This window comes from Dendropsophus ebraccatus, chromosome 3 (assembly GCF_027789765.1).
Source record: "Dendropsophus ebraccatus isolate aDenEbr1 chromosome 3, aDenEbr1.pat, whole genome shotgun sequence".
In the NCBI taxonomy this organism is placed as follows: Eukaryota; Metazoa; Chordata; class Amphibia; order Anura; family Hylidae; genus Dendropsophus; species Dendropsophus ebraccatus.
Window position 1 is genome coordinate 21,988,333 of NC_091456.1, and position 17,172 is coordinate 22,005,504.

Here is a 17,172-nt window from a genome sequence, read left to right on the forward strand (position 1 = left end):
CTTGGCTCCCCAGCTGTTGCAAAACTACAACTCCCATCATGCATGGACAGCCAAAGCTAAAGCTTCGGCTGTCCAGGCATGATGGGAGTTATAGCTTTGCAACAGCTGGAGAGTCAAGGTTCCCTACCTCTGGTCTATAGAGATCAATGCTTCTGTGTGATCAAATATTATAATCAAAGTTCTGTTTTTGTATAATTTACATGGATAATTTTTTTATTTTTTATCATGCTTCATTTCTAAAACTACAAAAAAATGAGTGAACTGTTTAACAGAAAAGTAAAGAAATACAAAAAGACAATGCAGAACACAACACAGAACAAAACCGATTCATTGTAACCTGTAAAATAATTTCTCTGTATTTCATCCATATTTTCTATGGCAGCGTGACTGAGCTCCAACAATAGAGGTGGCAGGACACCCAGGGATTGCGGCTACCGCTCAAGTTGAATGTGACTCAGAAGGTCATGGACCTCCAGTCTACAGCTTCGAGAAGTTTATTGAACTCTTATTATATCGGCAGTGCACAATACAGGCTATTGTCTTATAGAATTAAACACTACAGGGTGAGTAATACAAACATTTCCTCCAATGACATATGATGAGCATGTACACAAACATCATGGGTCCTCATTGCATTAAAATAAATACACCTCCCCATTACTTTTTTGGGGTTTTTTTCCGAAAGGACAAGAAAGTCTCCGACATAGTGAACATGGCTTTGTCTCGTCATCCACCCTCCGCCATTTAACAGAACTTTATAGGTAAAGAGAGGGTGGGGGATGGTCCTCATTACTTGCCCACCATCCAGTTAAGGGGAAATAAACAATAACTCTTCATTGCCACCGTCACCCTCTCCATGGAGACCCCATGAAGCCTCCAGGTTGCTTGGCTACACAAAGCGAGTCCGTAAATTGCCTTTTACAAAAGACAGGAGTTGTGGGTCAGCCAAACTGGACGCTTTGTTCAGGCTCTGTCTGTTCACAGCCATAACTTTTTTGTATGGAACCCTCTTATTTTGTTAGTGACAGAAAGACCGGAGTTTGTTAACAATGCGTTGAGAAAATGGAACCTTCTACATCCACAGGTTCACAACTCACTTCCTATGTAAGTGTATTCTTAGCACACACTAGGTTAAGTGTACATGTCTGTAGTATAATTCTATAAAAGACATGAAGGTCTTTTTAGGGTGCATTCACACGTACAGGATCTGCAGCAGATTTGAAGTTGCGGATTCAAGGCAAATACAATCTGGACCATGAAATAATAAAAACCAAAATGAGAACAGAAACTTTACGGTATCTAACAAAGTTGTGGACCCGTGACCATGTAAGACACAACAGAGTTATGCAAAGTTTTGTTTTACTTTGTAGCTGTATCATATAGCCCAAAATGCTAGTGCACATGTCCAACTTGGATATCACAGATACCTCCTGGAATTCTTCCTTGACTCAACCGTCCTTTAAGGCTATTTTCACACTACTGGGACTGGGAGTTGATGAATTATATTATACAACATACCTTTGGACTATATGGCCGATATTAAAATCACTTATTTTTATTATATGTTTTTTCACTTGGATGTTTTTATATATCTTTTTATCTATTTTTTATTATTATTTTTATTTTTCATTATTTGAGGTGTTATTTAGCACATTTTTTTGCCTAGGTGGCATCTTACACTAGTAATAATCATATTGATTTTATATTTCTTCACTTAGTATGTCAGAAATGTATATGAATGATATAAAAGCACTGGCACTTTTTTATTATTGGCACTGTCACTTTGTTCATGCACCTTATTAGTCACTTATATGGTACTTGATTGTGTATGTAGATTGCACATGCACTTAAATTAGTAATGTGGTCAAATGTCCAATTTATATGTGGGTAATCATGTTATATAAATTGCACTTTATTATATTTATTTTGTGTGGTATTACCTGGGTAAGGTTTAGATCAAGTCCACTATTGTAGAATAGAGGTTAGGATTTAATACTGTCCAGCTCCGGTTGCGCGCATGTCTGCGATGTATGGGCAAGGGAATCTTCCATTCCGGTGACAAGAAGCGTTGTGCGCATGTCCGTCTGCGGTTCACGCGGCGGATATGCGTTTCACGCTGTTTGCCGGAGGCGGAAGATGACGTTATATCCTGCCTTACTCCCGGACATGCGCCGTTACCCCCGGAAATTACGACAGATCTCACAGCGTATTTAAATGGCACATGACAGCTTATAGACACGCCCCCTGAGGAAGCGCCAAACGTGAAACGTACGTTGGGGAGACGCTGGCATGGGTGAGTGGTGAATCACTACGGGCTTACAGGGTTTATGGGGTTTTTTTTGGGAGGAAGTAGGGAGATAGTCCCCATTGTGGGTAGCTTATGCTTGGTCTTATCCCTTCCCCCGGTACATAACCGATGTTTACACTGCACTGAGCACTTTCGGAGCAGTTGCCTGTTGAAGCCTATGTTACCTACCTCACTGTGTCAGTTTATCTGGATTGCCATAATACACCATGTAATGCAGTTTTGTATTTTAAATCATGAGCAAGGGTTTTTTTGATTAATAAAGATTTATTGTTATTATACTTGGTCCTCTTCTTGGTAGATTATGTTCACACTACGTAAAAGTACGACCGTTATTGCCATTGGCAACAACGGCCGTACTTTATGCGGAGTGGAACATTGCCTTATCTGCTATGGGGTCCCGGCCGGAGCGTATACACATCGTATATGCTCCGTCCGGAATCCCATGCGGACCCACAAATAACTGACATGGCAGTTTTCTGCGGCCGCAGAAAGACCTGTCAGTTCACACAATGAAGCAAGCGTCTCCAGCCGATTGCTTCATTGTGTCCTATGGGGAGCATCAGAACACTGCTTTCAGAACGATCATCCGGACGGTACTTAAGTACCAGCCGGGATGATCTGGGCAGAGACTGGCCGTTCCATGACCCGGCCAGGCCATGGAACGGCCGGTCTCTTTACGTTGTGTGAAAATAGCCTAAAGGAGAAATCCAGCCAGACCCATTTTTAGCAAGTGCTGGTGAGGATAAAAAAAATAACGTGCTCTTACCTCCTTGCTCCAGCACTGGTGGCTGCATACCTCCATTTTGGTCCACAGCCGCTTCCTAGTCTGCACGGGTCCCGGGTCAGGTCATGAGGCGTGAGGTCTGCTCAGCCAGTCAGCGGCCTTGGTAGGGTCCTTGGCTGTTGACTGGCTGAGCAGACCTCACGACCCGCTCAGACCAGGAAGCGGCTTTGGACCAAAACAGCGGTATGCAGCCACCAGCACTGGAGCAGGGAGGTAAGAGCACGTTATTTCTTTTAGCCTCCCCAGCACTTGCTAAAAAATGGGTCTGGCTGGACTTCTCTTTTAACTACCTTTCACGGGATATTCATTATCCCATATCCCACAACCTAAAATCTATCTGACCTTTAAACTAGAATAACCTTCGTGACTATGTAATATGGCGCCTCCAGTCTAAAATGCAACTGACTTAAATGGGAACTGTTACTAAGAAAAACTTTTGATATGTCATCAGACATAATATTGATGACTGCTCTGCTGGCCAGGGATTGCATTGCGATTCTTCTCTGGCTATATCTTCTGATCAGAGAAGGTGCCAAAAGAGACCTGCTGTGATCAATAACTTTTGACGTCTGATGACATGTCAAAAGTTATTTTTAGTGACAGACAAGCTTTAAGGGCCTTTTACATGGGCCGATTATCGACCAGGAACACTGCAAGAAACACTCCTGCGGCCGATAATCAGCCTGTGTAAAAGTGACAGCGATCGGCTGAGGAACGGAAAAATGCCAGATCCTTGGCTGATCGTATCTATAGAACATGGTTCAAAATGTATTGTTATCAGCCACACATCTCCAGGGGACGTGTGGCCAATAACGATAAAGGCAAAATGACAGCACAGATATACATATATCCGTGCTGTCAGTTTCCAGATCACACAGCAGTACATACTTACCTAGTGCGCTACTACTGTGATCCAACATCCTCTTCTCCGGTTCTCCTATGCAGCCACTGTATCTTTAGGCCACTGCCTTTCTTCTTAATGATTGACAAGCGGAGGAGGCGGGCCCTGAACAAGAGATGAGAGAGCTGGAGAAGATGATGCTGATCACAGCAGCGCACTAGGTAAGTATGTACTGCACTGCTGTGTGATCTGGAAACTGACAGCACGGATGTGCACGAACATTTATTCAGCCCAGCCACTTGGTTTCTCGTGACGTGTAAAGGCACTGCAAACAAGCGCCGATCTCTCTGATCTCAGTTGGTGCTTGTTTGTGGCCGCCTGCGGACGAGGAATCACCTAATATAAAACAACCCTTACCACCCACTTAACTTTTTTCTCGATAACATGCAGTTTGCAATTGTAGCTTCTTTCATCATTTGTATTCGCAGATCTCATGTACTGTATTTATATATCAGAACCGATCATGTTGACCTGTGTGAGTGAGCTGATATAGATGGCATCCCTCTTCTTAGTGTTATACTACATAGCCAGAGAAGAAGTAGCTAAGGGGGGGGGGGGCAACTGGGACATATGCCCGGCATTGCCTTGGCCAGTGCACTTGGATACATGTCTTGGAATCAAAGAATCAAGAGCAAGAAGTTTACATTAGAGCAAACTGAATCTCTGAAAGAAGGAAAGCTTTGCTATAGATCTGCACCTAGCGATGTAAATGCTGCGTGATAGAAAGTTCATTTTCTAATGGGACACCACTAAATTTTGTCTACAAATTCACACTTGACGTCAATTCTATTTTATCTTTTTTTGATGTATTGAGTGATGGCGTTTTCATATTGTTCTCTTGCTGGACATTCTTTGCTGTACTATTTATCAGAAGGACATATCCTTTTCCTGTTTTTCAGATGAAGAAATCCGAGTTATAAACAAGTGCTCCTAAAGAAGCTCAGGACAAACCTAAGACAAGGACTGCGAGTCGGTAAGAAAACAACGGTACAACCTACCTAAGTCAGCAGATATGAAGAGGAAACACATGTTTAGGCTATGTTCACACAGTGGATTTTTTAAGACATGAATGTCCGTTGTTGAAGATTAAAACAACGCCCATTTTTGCCTTAAAACAATGCCCTACATTGAACTCTATGGGGAACAGCGGCTGTTGTTCACACTCTGTATTGATCAATGGCTGTTGTTCCCCTACGGCTGCACAAATTGACATGTAAATTATTTGTGGCTGCTAATGCAAGAACAACGGCTGCTGTTTCCGCTCTGTCCACACAATGTATGGCCGTTCTGAGGACCCTTACAGTAAAAATATTTCAGCATCCCCGTTTACTGTTATTAGTGTCTATCAGTGTCAACAATGATTCTTTACTTTTTTTTTTATACAAGTGTGCACTGGCGGGTACTTTTTTTATGGACTGTATTAGATACTTATATTAAAGGGGTAGTCCAAGGAAATCAACTTTAGGAAGTTGCGGGAGGGGTCTGACCTCTGTACCACCCCCCACCAATCTCTGTATCAGGCCCAGGCTTCCCCGGCCCCGGGTATTCCAAGAAAATAAACTTTTCCCCTATCCACAGGACCTTTGTACCGCCCGCCAATCTCTGTATCAGCCCTGGCTTTTTTATTATGAATAGAGCCGCAGGTACGGCACATGACCCCCATCTCTATTCACTCCTATGGAGTACGGAAAGAGCCTACTATGCTGGAAAGGCGCTGTGCTCTGCTCTTTCCGTCGGCTCCATAAGAATGAATAGAGTCGCAAGTCACGTGCCGTACCCGTGGCTCTATTCATAATACAGAAGACCGCCGGGCGGTGGTACAGAGGTCAGACCCATCCCGCAACTTCCTAAAGTTGATTTTCTTGGACTACCCCTTTTAATATAAGTATCTAATACAGTCCATGAAAAAGCACACATTGTATATAAAAAAGAGTCCATATTTCTAATAATTGCGGATGCTGAAATACTTTTACATTTTTTTAAAAGTTGATTTTTTTCGGAATACCTCCTAAAATAAGTACACTTTTTATACCTATTTTACAGCTATTTTTGTTTTCCATTTTACACTGTGTGAACCCCCCTGGTTAGTATTCTAGTTAGCATTGATGTATTGAATTGCTTCCCTGCAGTGTCACCGCGGTGTAAAAAGGCTGAGATTTCATCTATATGCAAGATGGCCGGATGCCAAGGCATTGTATATTATATTTAAAGGTAATGTATTACTTTTAGTCAAACATGTCAGTTACCACTTAATATCCCGTTAGAGTACGATAGCGCTGTCGTAAACACATAACTCCATAAGAACGGCCACATTCTTTTATCTCCTCTTTACCACCTGCTGCCGCTTCTCACCTTGTTTCCAGTACCGCGCTCTGTTTACAGGAGACGTTTCCATTATGACTTTATTGTGCAATCTCATTCACCCCCACTCCCCGTAATATAGAGATTTCCTGAGAAGTCTAGATTTTTCTTTTCCTTCTAAGTTTAGAGGACTCTGTAAAGGATCAGGTTTTGACAGGTGGTCATGCTGAGTCTTACTAGCTATCTTCTGGAGCCTTGAATATTTATATAATGTGAGGCCGTACCTAAAACAATATTTTTTCATATATTTTTACTTATTTCAGATTGACTTTTAATCAGAAACACATGGCTGACCTCTAGCCCCAGTCACTGGCATTCTAGCTATGGCCATATATACAGTATACACTATACGAATGTAACCTTTGTGGTATATATGGTATGCGCCTCCTAGGCTTATAGCATCTCAATAAGAATAATCCTACAGATGAGCAGATATCCCCCTTCCCCAGACAAGAGGACAATCTACTTGTCATAGATTATTCGGATATCCTCAGGCGAGCATCCACCTATCATATTTGTCTGTGCAGAGGGAAGGGCGCCATTGTGGGGGCTGCTTCTATAATACACCCGGCCTTGACAATCCTAATAACCATTTGATGCTGCCAGCTAGAAGATACAAGTCACATTCTTACATTCCAATATACGGATTAATTTTTCCCAGGAGTTTGCAATTTGCCTTGAGGTTACGTCTCCTTCCCGAGCAAACAAAGTTCAGAAAGTTCTAAAAGAAAGCTTCTCCCTAGGATAAGAGACACCAGACGTGTACATTGTATACAGGTCAGGACGTCTGCTATACTGCGGTAGTAGCTGCCTATGTAATATGCTGGGTTCACATTAGGTTTTTGCAAAAAAAAAAAAAAAAGATAGAAAAACAGATGCAATTGTGCGTATCCGTTTTGATGATCCGTTTTTTCCATTATAAAAAAAAAAGGATGAAAACGCATCCGTTTTTGTTTGTATGTATTTTTTGATTAAACAACAGCCATCATTGCAGGTTTGCATTAATGGCCGTTGTTTAATCACAGCAGTTGATCGCTTTAACCCCTATGGAATCCCGGACGCAGTGTATACAGTACAGGCCGTACTTTACATTGTCTGCTACAGCTAATTGGAGTGTGGGAACACCCGAATGTGCCCGCATTCCAAACAAGTTGAAGTGATGTTCGGTTGGGCTGAACATCTCAGACAGCGGTCGGTCTGTGACACAGCCGTTTCACAGAACGGTCGCTGTTTTGCCATGTCTGAACATGGCCTTAGGCTAGGTTCACACCGTGTAAAATTGACAGCTGTCTTTCATAACAACGGCCTTCATCTCACAAATAACGTCCATTATTTTTTTAATTCAAGGACATTAAGTGCACAATTACGGCCCTTATTATGAAAGACTGCCTTCATTTTTACATAGTGTGAACCGAGCCATAATAATTACAGCCATAACAAATGTAAAATATGTGCATTTTGAGTCAAAATATGTGTGTGTATGTATGTGTATATATATATATATATATATATATATATATATATATAATTTATTTATTTATTTTTTATATTTTATTTATTTATTTTTGACCATTTTTTTTTTTATAATAATGACTGTTATTATCGATTATTATCATTTTATCATTAATTGCTGTTTTTAACCTAAGTATGACATTAGTTCTAACACAAGACAACATGGACCCCAGGTGCAGACTAAATTACATAGACTGTGGTAAATTCTGCTTTAGTAGTTATCAATCACTGTAAAGTATTTACCCCCTACTCCAACAATGCATGAAAGTTGTTTCTGTCCCATACTTCATCCTGACAGTTTGTTGAATCCTCTAATGTATGTGAACCCCATGTTTGTCCTGTCTGCATGTCAAATCTGCACCTATATAAGTGATAACCTTTAACCAGAACATGAGCAGAACCTGCTTCTGTGTGTAGAACACCGACCCTTCTATAAACACAGCGCATGTTATCTCTGAACAAGAGACAGACTCGTAGCCAAGCAGCTCCTGCAGAGATCCCAGACTCGGAATATCCTGGTATTATTTCAACATCAAAGAACACCAAATATTTTCATATCTTACCGCCTAGCATATGTTAGTGCCGCGACTTCAGGAAAAAATTCTGTTCCCTCTTATATTTATAACCACCCATCCTGTGCTTATTTATTTATACAGGTTAACCCCCTCCTGCTACCATAGACATTACCGAAGCGCGCGGGCCCCCTGCGGCGCACAAGTTATGAAATGATTAAGAATGGGGGGTTGTATAATCAATTCACATCAAAGTCTTCGGGTAACAAAAATATGCCGTAAAACCCTGTTTATGACATCGTGTAATGAAACGATTCGAGGTACGGGAAAATCCGAGACGAGGAAGAGGTTTGCACTAGGCCGGGGTCGCCACAGTCGCGCTGTTTATTCTGTACCGAGTTCTTGGCAGTTTGCGCTTATACAAATAGAGCTCGGCTAAGCGGGATGTGGACATTATAAAGCTCATCCGAAAAATAAATGAGCCTGTTTGCCTTTGATCAGCGCAGGGTCATTTCTAAATATCCGAGCGTCATTGCGGCTTATACGTTCCCATTCTTGCTTTGAAGCCCTGGAATCTTGTTCAAGTGCTCCTTATAACCCATGCTATCTCCTCCAAGTACTTTCGTTTCCATGCTGTTTACCCCAAAAATATATGCACCAGTTCATCTTATCTTAGTATGGTTGGTACACTAAATGAATACATCACTTCCTGCAGGACATACAGCAGCTGATAAGTACTGGAAGACTGAAGATTTTTTTTTAATAGAAGTAAATTACAAATCCCTGGCACTTTCTGACACCAGTTGATTTGAAAGAAAACATTTTTCGCTGGAGTTCCCTCTTAACTATCGGCGTATGGAGAAGGTAAATTCTTCCCTATGGAGGGGGGGGGGGGGTGCGATGGGTGTAACATAGCATCTACTATGAATACAGAAATTTGGCAGAAACCTAACAGAAGGTGTTTAGGGCATCTATAAAATTCAACACTGCGTGATTACATATCAATAAAGACAAATACAAAGTAAACCAGTTCAGCTAATGTAGCTAGATACTAGGTCAAGATTAAAGAGGTACTCCAGTGACAATCAGCTTGTTTCAGAAAGTCATTTAGATTTGTAATTTATTTTTTATGTAAAAAAAAATCACTGCTGTATGTCCTGCAGGAAGTGGTGTATTCCTTCCAGTTTGACACAGTGCTCTCTGCTGCCATCTCTGTCTGTGACAGGAACTGCCCAGAGCAGCAGCAAATCCCCATAGAAAACCTCTGCTGCTCTGGACAGTTCCTGACATGGATAGAGGTGGCAGCAGAGATCACTGTGTCAGACTGGAAAGTATACACAACTTCCTGCAGGGCATACAGCAGCTGATAAATACTGGAAGAAGAGAGTTTTAAATGGAAGTAAATTACAAATATATATAGCTTTTGACAGAAACTGAGTACCCATTTAAAGAATAAGAAATTATGTAAAATTAGTTTAATTGCTGAGATGGGTACAAGACTTAACAGATGATGTGAGAGCTGCTATATAACAGGCAGTAGAACAATTAAAAAGTTGCTTGATGGAAAAGACAAAGATCTAGCAATCTTCCAGGCAGCCCCTGTGGTGTCCCACAGTTAAGAGCCCTAGGCACCTGTCGTAAAGTTCTCTCTTCAGTTCCGTGGTGCTGAAGGAAGCATTCTCTTATTTACCACTAGGTGTTGGTGTTACTTTTACACCTTGTTATGTGTTGCACAGCTGAAGTAAGCAAAGGGTTACGGTTGTTATTGTACCATGTGTTCTGTGCTGTCCTATAGGAGATACTCTTTCTTCCTCTGCCCATCCTTGCTCTCCACACAAACACAGCCCCTGGGGAAGGAGTTAGTTAGCCCCCTGTAGGAAGTCAGTTCAGTCTAGTCTAGTGTTTTAGTGAGTTTACTCAGTTTCTCCAGTGTATCTCTTATAGCTACTATGCAGTGCTAGACACTACAAGAGGGAGAAAGTCATGGATAAACCCAGCCCAGGCCGAGAACCACTCTACGAAGTGCAGGGCAGTATGCTGATACACAGAGGAACTAGCCTTGATAGAACAAAGATACCAGGTCTACGTATTCTCTCTCGCAGTGTAAGTAACCCTGAGAAGTCTCGGACACTTAGCTTCACCCGGGTAACCACAGCTGGGGCTTGTATCACCCTAGTAGGCTGAGTATTTCGACACTGTAGGGCAGAAGGTGGTCAGACACTAGTCTAAACACGGGTACAAGTAACTCTCAAATATTTCTCTAAAGTTCCGGCAGAACCTTTGCCACACACCTTGGGTCATTTTCCCCTCTCTGTGGGTGGCGGTACTGATAGTCTGGGTGGGTCAATTGCCACTCAGGACTACCGTGACAAGAGCCCAAGGGACCCATCACAGCCCTGCAGGTCACCGACCATTTGGGGACAGTACAAACTGGCCACACTAAAAGCAGGTGCCAACATCACACCTGTGTGCTGGACTAGTACTGGCATCAGGACAATACCATCACTGGGCAAGTACTATACCATACACTCCCACAGCTCCCCGCGCCCCCTGCTGTTAACCCCTCGCTGCCAGCGTGTGTAATAGCACCGACAGCGAGCGGAGAACAAGGAACAAGGGAGCGCTGTCCTGACAGGTCAGCGCTCGTTTGCTCCTCTGAATTTCCCAGTGTAATAGGGGCTTTTAGACCCGATCCTGGTTCGGCTCAGGGGGGCCACAAGGGAGGCATACAGCGGTGCCAAGTTGTATCCCTCTACCATTACACGTCTCCAGGGACGATCCATCCCTGCAGAAATGTGAGATGTCAGAGGGAGACATAGAACATGTACATAGATACTTACCAGCTCCCGACCACCCGAGTCCCGTCACTCCCCAGCCCCTGTTCTCATACCTGATAATGGTGGTCAGGATCCTAGGTAACTGCTGTCAACATGACGGTGAGAGAAAGGATCCAAACTAAAAAAAAAAAAAGCCAATTTAAAGCATTTATAAAACTCCTTTCTTTTACATTTCCCATAACCTAACAACGATTAAGCTGAATGGAATATCCCTTTAAGCCTTGGTGTGATGTTGTTTCTAGAAGAAAGCAGACATGCTTTTCAAATCTTAAATGACTATGAGTGGTTTTTGTCCCTTAATTAATAAGGCGGCTTATTTTCTATGGCTTCTCTGATTCATCTCCTTTCTTACAGAAGAGCGTTAAGAGGCCGGGTCCAGCTGACAGAGAAAAGATAAGGAATGGTGGGAATGGGATAAGAACATTACAGTGTGAATATTTCCTTCGTGACTAACTCAGTGACTCAGTGGCTGTCATTCACCTCAGAGATTGATGCCAGTCATGGGGGCACAGAAAGTTGTAAAAAAAAACCCCGTTTGGCTGGATTTGTAGATCTTCTGACCCGGCTGAGGAGCGCTCCTCACTACATAGGAATGTTATTGAAAGGAAGCGAGCCCCTCTATTACACAAAGCAATAATAGAGGCCGTACAAAAGAAACTTATCTCCCACATCTGCACTTAGAATGGGCACATCACATGCTGCGCCAAACTATTTTAGGTCTATTATTATATATCTAACCGATACATAGAATAGTTCTGGCAACTTTTACTTTTGTCCTCAAAACAGATGTCTTGTGCTGTCTGCTAACCTCATACACATGTGGCAATGGAACCAAATAAACTTATTGGCCCTGGTCCATCAAAGACTATGGTGGAGATTTATCAAACTGGCGTAAAGTGAAACTGGCTCAGTTGCCCCTAGCAACCAATCAGATTCCACCATTAATTTTTCCAAAGAGTCTGTGAGAAATGTAAGGTGGAATCTGATTGGTTGCTAGGGGCAACTGAGCCAGTTTCACTTTACACCATGTTTGATAAATCTCCCACTATGTTCCCACAATGTCTTTTTTTTTTCCGTTTTATGGCCATTTGGGGGGGGGGCACCTGCCATTTTGCCGCCATTTGCAAATTATGATCATGATTTCCCTAAACGGGCACATTTTAGTGCCAAAATGATGGCCGTGAATAAAAAAGGACTGCAAAATGGCAGAAAAAAAAAAGGCGAGTTGGGAACTAGATATGAGCGAAGCGCTTATCTAAGCAAAGCAAAGCGCTTCGCTGGATCAGTGCTCCGCTCATCACACCGCTGGGCTTCCCGCACTGCTCCGCTCCCTGCTGCACCACTCCGCGTGCCAGGGAAATGCTGGATCCATTCCTGGGAAACTGGGAAAAGTTTCCCAGGATTGAATCTAGCTTTTTCCCGCATCCTGGGAGGTGTGGCACAGAGCGGAGCACTGCGGGAAGCCTGGCGGCGTGATCAGCAGAGCACCGATCAAATGAAGTGATTCGCTTCGGTGAGCGCTTCGGCTCATCTCTATTGGGAACATTGGTGTCGCTGGTGTCATTTGCTCACAGCAACCAATCACAGCTAACCTTTATTTTACCACAGCTCATTATGATATGAAAGCTGAGCTGGGCAATCTTTTATACAGATTGATATTTTTGGGTTGTGTTTTCCACTAAATGTATAGTACCTTTTAGAGAATCTGACGAATTCTGATTTGCAATGAATCGGGCATTAAAGGGAACCTGTCACCCCCCGTGCCGGGGTGACAGGCTCCCGACCCCCCGTTAGAGCCCCCTATACTCACCTGATCCCGCCGGGTCCCGCTTCTGGATCCGGTCGGGTGACTGAGATCTCAGCCGCTGCAGCCCGGCGAGCGTGCTGAGAGATGAGTCCAACGCTCATAGAGAATGACAGGAGAGTCCAGCGCTCCGTCATTCTCTATGAGCGGTGGACTCATCTCTCAGCGCGCGCGCCGGGCTGCAGCGGCTGAGATCCAGAAGCGGGACCCGGCGGGATCAGGTGAGTATAGGGGGCTCTAACGGGGGGTCGGGAACCTGTCACCCCGGCACGGGGGGTGACAGGTTCCCTTTAAATTAGCTTTGTAGCGATTCGTGATTTGCCAGATTTGCTTTGCAAATTCGCTAAACATAACGGCCGCACATAGCCTACAGAAGTGTCTTTTGGCGGGAGCAAGGGATTATCCTTAATCCCTAGTGCCCATCCAATCAGCTGCAAACCCCACTGTGATGTCACTAACCCCCCCCTTATATACAAGGTGATTGGCTCCCTGGAGGCGGCCAGTCGGCTGTGTATAGTGGAGAGCAGGTTGCAGCAGGGAGAGAAAAGGGACAGAGCAGAGGGAGAGAAATACAGAGAGATGGGACAGAGGAGAGGAGGGAGAGAAATACAGAGAGATAGGGACAGAGAAGAGAGAAGGGCGAGAAATACAGAGAGATAGGGACAGAGAAGAGAGAAGGGAGAGAAATACAGAGAGATAGGGACAGAGAAAAGAGAAGGGAGAGAGATAGGGACAGAGAGGAGGGAGAGAAATACAGAGAGATAGGGACAGAGAGGAGAGGAGTGAGAGAAATACAGAGAGATAGGGACAGAGAGGAGAGAAGGGTTGATTGTGGGTGGTTTTCTGTGGGAGCAGTGAAGCCATTGTCCAGTATACCAAGTAACTGGGTGACAGTTGTTCATTACAGGAAGTCACTGGGTGTGCACTATAGGAAGTCACTGGGTGCTGGGTGTGTATTATAGAAAGTCACTGGGTGCTGGGTGTGCATTATAGGAAGTCACTGGGTGCTGGGTGTGCACTATAGGAAGTCACTGGGTGCTGGGTGTGCACTATAGGAAGTCACTGGGTGCTGGGTGTGCATTATAGGAAGTCACTGGGTGCTGGGTGTGCACTATAGGAAGTCACTGGGTGCTGGGTGTGCATTATAGGAAGTCACTGGGTGCTGGGTGTGTATTATTCCAAGTCACTGTGTGCTGGGTGTGCATTATAGGAAGTCACTGGGTGCTCGGTGTGCATTATAGGAAGTTGCGGGGTGTGCATTATAGGAAGTCACTGGGTGCTGGGTGTGCATTATAAGAAGTCACTGGGTGCTGGGTGTGTGTTATAGGAGGTCACTGGGTGCTGGGTGTGCATTATAGGAAGTCACTGGGTGCTGGGTGTGTGTTATAGGAGGTCACTGGGTGCTGGGTGTGTGTTATAGGAGGTCACTGGGTGCTGGGTGTGTGTTATAGGAGGTCACTGGGTGCTGGGTGTGCATTATAGGAGGTCACTGGGTACTGGGTGTGCATTATAGGAGGTCACAGTGACCACAGTGTCCATCCTAATACTGGGTGCTCATTTACCAATGTCCACTGCCATCCTGGGAGAACATTGATATTACGCCGCCGATCCACCAACGTTCACTACTGTCTATGGCGGAAATTGAATGACTGACATATTTTTTTTTTTTATTGACATTTTCCATTTTTTGACACTGTCACAGCAAAAAAAAAAAAATCGCTACTCTGTAATAGTCCCACTATTGTAGCTACTATAGGTTGCCTATTCAAATTCATTTGTATGTGATTTGTGAATATTCGTGAATTTGTGTGATTCGCTAATCTCTAGTACCTATATATAATAGTTGACTGAACAATTTTGAAAAATACAGTCACTACAAGTAACTTTTAACAAGTCTGATGACATGTCAAAAGTTATTGGCCGACAGAGGAGTAGATTGCGCTGCTGCAATCTCTCCACGCCTATATCTTCCGATCAGAGCGGGACTATTTGTAGTGACAGTGCCCATTTAAAGGGGTAGTGCACCAAAAAAAAATTTCTTTCAAATCAACTGCTGCCATGAAGTGCCAGAGATTTGTAATTTACTTCTATTAAAAAATCTCAAGCCTTCCAGTACTTATCAGCTGCTGTATGCCCAGCAAGAAGTGGTATTATTTCCAGTCTGGAGAGCAGGAGAGGTTTTCTATGGGGATTTCTCCTTCTCTGGACAGTTCCTGACATGGACAGAGGAGGCAACAGAGAGCACTGTGTCAGACAGGAAAGAAAACACCACTTCCTGCTGGACACACAGAAAAATTTTTTTGGTGCACTACCCCTTTAAAGGAAAACTCAGAATATAGAAAAGTAATTAACGCACCACCGGAGATCTGTATACTTGCTTGTATAAGGACCCATGATGTACCGGTATGTCATGGATCACTGTCACTTAAGGATCCATGACGTACCGATACGCGGGCCCTTTGAAAAGGCGCCATGCTCCGGTGAAGATGGCTGCTGATTCTATCAGCAGCCATCTTCCTGTGTCACGTAGGGGGCAGTTTCCCTGCCCCCCGCAACGACGATCGCTGTAATTGGCCGATGACTTCTCATCGGCCAGTCACAGCGATTTGCTCTGTTTCCGGGACCGGACCCCGGTACAGAGCTGTGATTGGTGCTGTCCGAGACAGCAGCAATCACAGCTATGTCTGGGCATCATCTGCCCGTGGGTGCCGGCCCCCGATCGCCCGTGATTGGCCGGTAACCACCAGCCAGCCAATCACGGGCGATCCCCACTACTACTTCCATCATCACCTTCTCTGCTTGCTGAGAATCAACAGCAGAGAAAGTGATGATGGGGGTTGTGTGCCCTGTGCGGTCCTGGAGTGTGCAGGGCGCCGGGTGCTTCCTCCTCCTCCGCCCCCCCCGTTCTTCGTCCGGTACAGGGAGACAGCTAGCTGGTCCTTGCTGCTAGCTGTCTCCCTGTTCTGCATCCTCATCCTGCCACCCCCCCTGTATTCTGCCACCCCCCCCTGTGTCTCCTGCCACCCTCTATGTGTCCTGCCACCCCCCATCCCCTGCGTCCTACCACCCCCCCTGCATCCTGCCACCCATACCCTGCGTCCTGCCATCCCCCCCTGTGTCCTGCCACCCATCCCCTGCATCCTGACACCCCTCCTGCGTCCTTCCACCCTCCCGCGTCCTGTCACCCTCCCTCCGTCCTGCCACCCACCCCTCCTGCGTCCTGCCACCCTCCCGCCACCCACCTCTCCTGTGTCCTGTCACCCTCCCTCCATCCTGCCACCCATCCCTCCTGCGTCCTGCCACCCTACCGCCACCAACCCCTCCTGCGTCGTGCCACCCTCCCTCCATCCTGCCACCCACCCCTCCTGTGTCCTGCCACCCTCCCGCCACTTACACTTACACCCCCCCTCTAAAAGATGCCTTCACATACACTGGATTCGCAGCGAAATCTTCTGCAGATCCAGTGTCAGTGCATCCCAGTGCATGAGAATACACACTCGCATCGGGAATGACATCCCGCTGCGTGTATGTAAGTTAACCCCCCCGGAGCACACATCACCTCCTCCCCGCTACGGTTTGCTTCGGGGGTTCTCAGCAGAACGTCCCGCTCAGCCAATAAGTGGCTGTGGCAGGGCAGCACACTGATTGGGGAGCCCCGAAGCAAGCCAGAGCGGGGAGGAGGTGATGTGTGCTCCGGGGGGTTAACTTACATACACGCAGCGGGATGTCATTCCCGCTGTGAGTATGTATTCTCACAGTGATGCGCTGACGCTGGATTAGTGAAATCCACTGCGGATCCGGTGTGTGTGAAGGCACCCTAAAGAAAAAAACAAAAAAATGGCCGACAGGTTGTTCTCGGCAGAGGAGGCAAACGCCTGGATCGCCTCCGATACTGAGACAATTAGTGAGGGAGAAGAGGAAGATCCCTCGTTTCCTCTTCCTTCCTCTTCCTTCCTCATCGTCATCATTTAGTGATAAGCCCCCAAGCGCGGCCCCAGGACTAGGCCCCAGGAAGCCCCACAAACCCCCTCTAATGACCCCAACCTGTACGAGCCACAGATTCTTGAGTTTGTTGGGGTCACTTGTGGGGGGTGTACAATGTTTTGGCATCCTCCATTCTGGCCAAATCCAGTTTCCAAAATCCAAATTGTGC

General features: G+C 45.1%; 1 long non-coding RNA gene across 2 annotated transcripts in view; it reads left to right on the top strand.

Annotated features, from left to right (window-relative positions):
• Positions 1–17,172, top strand: part of LOC138785290 (uncharacterized) — a 71,135-nt gene that overhangs the window by 42,967 nt on the left and 10,996 nt on the right. Inside the window, exons 2-5 of one of the 2 annotated variants that reach the window (XR_011362091.1) lie at positions 383–563; positions 4,893–4,966; positions 6,123–6,204; positions 9,094–9,242. This is a non-coding gene — a long non-coding RNA (uncharacterized lncRNA). The remainder of the gene's footprint in view (positions 1–382; positions 564–4,892; positions 4,967–6,122; positions 6,205–9,093; positions 9,243–17,172) is intronic. The other variant, XR_011362090.1, reaches the window with a different exon arrangement.